This window comes from Gossypium hirsutum, chromosome A08, assembly GCF_007990345.1.
Source record: "Gossypium hirsutum isolate 1008001.06 chromosome A08, Gossypium_hirsutum_v2.1, whole genome shotgun sequence".
Classification (NCBI taxonomy): Eukaryota; Viridiplantae; Streptophyta; class Magnoliopsida; order Malvales; family Malvaceae; genus Gossypium; species Gossypium hirsutum.
The window spans coordinates 99,423,691-99,426,988 of NC_053431.1; the positions used below are offsets into that span (position 1 = coordinate 99,423,691).

Sequence of the window (3,298 nt, forward strand, 5' to 3'; positions counted from 1 at the left end):
ACTTTGAAATCACTATAAAACACAGATTAAGTAATTTAAACATAATATACTACAACTCAACTTAATTACAAGGCTAACATATATTCATCCACATAATGAATCATGAAACTCACAAATTTCATGGATTCAATGCTTATATAATTTACGTACATACCTGCACTAATACGTATCAATATCTTGCCCTTTCATATCATTAATATACCCATTGAACCATTTGGAATAATATTGGATACTCAGAAATCTCGCACCCTAATTGCCAAAACATGGTCGAAACCATCTCAATCTCATATCTCATATGTAAATGCTCATCTCGAGCTATCACCAGGTTTGCTCACACAATCTGATGAGTAACTGCAACACATGCAGAAAAACTCAGCCACCGGTAGAACGTACGGACCAGTACCCAAAACACAATAACCCCTAATGACATGTCTTTTGTATCCTATCTATTTCTAAGGTTCAACTAGGATTTCACACGTCGCCAAATCTTTGTCAAATATTTTCGTGAATTCGTATTTATCAATAATGTAATAATAAAGCATTTAAAACAAAATTACATTAATACATACTAACATACGAACTTACCTCGAAATTATACGGAGAGAATCGAGTTATCAATCCACTATTTTGTTTTTCCCCCGATCTAAATCTGAAGGTTGCTTTTCTTGATCTATATATAATCAAATTTAACTTATTTAAATATCATTCTATTCAATTTAAACCAAAAATCATATTATGGAAAAATTACACTTTTGCCTATTAAATTTTGAATTATTTACAATTTAGTCCCTAGCTCATAAAATGAAAAATTCATGCAATTCCATTTCAACCCATACTAGCTGAATTCTATATAGACTCGTAGCAGCCCAAAATTTTCATTATTTCACATATTTCACCATGAATTTTACAATTTTACAAATAAATCCCTAATTTTCAATTTCAACCAAAATCACTTAACAAATGTTGTTTATCTAACAACAACAATTTATTTACTATCATCCAACATCAAAACACATATACATTCATCAATGGTAAAACCCTAAACTTTTAAGAGTTTCAAAATTTAGTCCCTGGGCTAACTAGATTAAGCTACAACGACTTCAAAAACATAGAAATCACTAAAAACCGAGCAAAAATGCACTTACATGCAATGAGACTATGGCCGAACCATCAAAAGCACAAAATGGAGTATTTTCTTCCTTATTTTTGGTTCATGAAGAAGAAAGAAAGATGATATCTTCCTTTTACCTTAATTTAATTTATGTTTTTTATTCATTAACTTAAATTCACCTATTTAATGTCCATCTTTGTCCTTTCAAATAAATAATGGTCTATTTATCAATTTAGTACTCATACATTTAAGTTTCTTAGCTATTTAATGCCTTCAGCCTATAGAAATCTAATTTTGCACCTTTTTCAATTTAGTCATTTTTATCGAATTGAGCATTCAAACGATAAAATTTCTTAACAAAATTTTTCTACATTCATACTATCATGCTGTAGACCTCAAAATAATAATAAAATAAATATTTTAACCTCATATTTGCGATCCTAAAACCACTATTCCAATCTGACTAAAAACGGCCTGTTACAATATGGGCATCTTCGTAATAGTTCTTTAAATCTTTCCCACACCTCATACAAGGATTCATCATCCGTCTGTTGGAAGGAAATGATCTCGTTCCTCAATTTAGCATTCTTGCTAGGTGGGAATTACTTCATGAGGAATCGTTCTGATAACTCTTTCTATGTGGTAATGGAATTTGGTGGTAATGAGTTAAAACATGCTTGAGCTCTGTCCTTAAGTGAGTATGAGAACAACTTTAATCATAGTGCATCTTCGGGTACTCCAGCTAATTTGAATGAATCGCTCACTTCCATAAAAAATCTTAAGTGAATGTGAGGATCTTCGGTAGGTATTTGACTAAATTGGCCCACTGTCTTAAGCATCTAGAACATGATCGGGTTCAGCTTGAATTATTGTGCCTTGCTTTGGGTATCCTAATACCCTGATTAAACTCATGAAACATTGGCATGACATACTATCTTAGAGCTCTATCCCTATCATCAACAATTAGGATAAGATTTTGAGCATAATTTACTCTATTTCCTTCATTCAGTTTTTCAAAGTTCATCTCTTCGGTTCTTCTTTAAACTGTTTGTCTTCTTTTTTGTCAAAAAATCTTTTCAATTTTAGGGTCTATAGAGGGTAACTTTATAATTAGATTAATACTCATAAACACTTGAAACAATCACAAAAAAATATGATTAAATTAAAATAGAATAGAAAAATAAACCAAAATGCAGAATTGAAAATTTTAAAAATAATGTCTTTTAAAACAATCCCCAATAATGGTGCAAAAACCTTGGAATGATGGAAATGTGCAAGTGTACACAGTCATTCGTATCAAGTAATAAAGTTACAAGTAAATGTCGAGTTATCGTACTCATAGGGATTGTGGAAGAAAAATATTTATGAAATATAAATCAAACACTTTGGTGATTTAAAAACTAAAAATTAACTAAGTAATAAAAATAAAAAGTAAAAATTCCAATGAACAATTTCAAATAAGATGAGTTTTAATCAATATGACATAATTGTGTTAGATCAATTACATTCCTTAACCTAGAATTACTAAACCCATGTTCATGTTGTTACGAATATTTTCATGGCAACTTGGTAATTTGTTAACTATTGCACATACATACTAGATTAACCAATCTCTTGAATATTTTTCAATGTCAATCCAAACAATTAATCAATATTCATAAGGCCATATAATATTAAGTGAGGTGACAATATATTTCTATGTTGAAACATTTTAAGCACAATAATCTTACAAGTTATGCAAGGCTAATGTACCGTTTAATACCATTGCTAATTTAACCCTGAGCTACCTTAGAAGATTAAACATGCACCAATTAAATATTTTGTCAATTAATTACAATTTCAATTTGTTTAATAATTAATTAATTCATTAACATAGATTTTATAATGCAAGTATAACAAAAGCATGATTTTATTTAATTAACTAAGGCCTATAACAACACAAACATGATTTTAATAATAAAGTGGAAAGAATGCAATCAATTTAACATGAATTAAATTTAAGCCATTTTAATTAGAAGAAGAAGAACAACACAACAATCATAAGAAGAACAACACAACAATCATTCATATTCATAATCACAACATAAACAAGAAAATTAAAGAAAAGGTAACTAGAAAGCAAATCTAGTATTTCTCTGAAGCCAGACTAGTGCGCTCCTATTCTTCTCTGCTCATTCTGTTGAATTG

General features: G+C 29.5%; 1 non-coding gene across 1 annotated transcript; it reads left to right on the forward strand.

Moving 5' to 3' along the window:
* Positions 1-1,585: 1,585 nt before the first annotated feature.
* On the forward strand, positions 1,586-1,692 carry LOC121205403 (small nucleolar RNA R71). Its single transcript, XR_005900481.1, has one exon. It is a non-coding gene; the product is annotated as a small nucleolar RNA R71 (small nucleolar RNA).
* Positions 1,693-3,298: the final 1,606 nt, after the last annotated feature.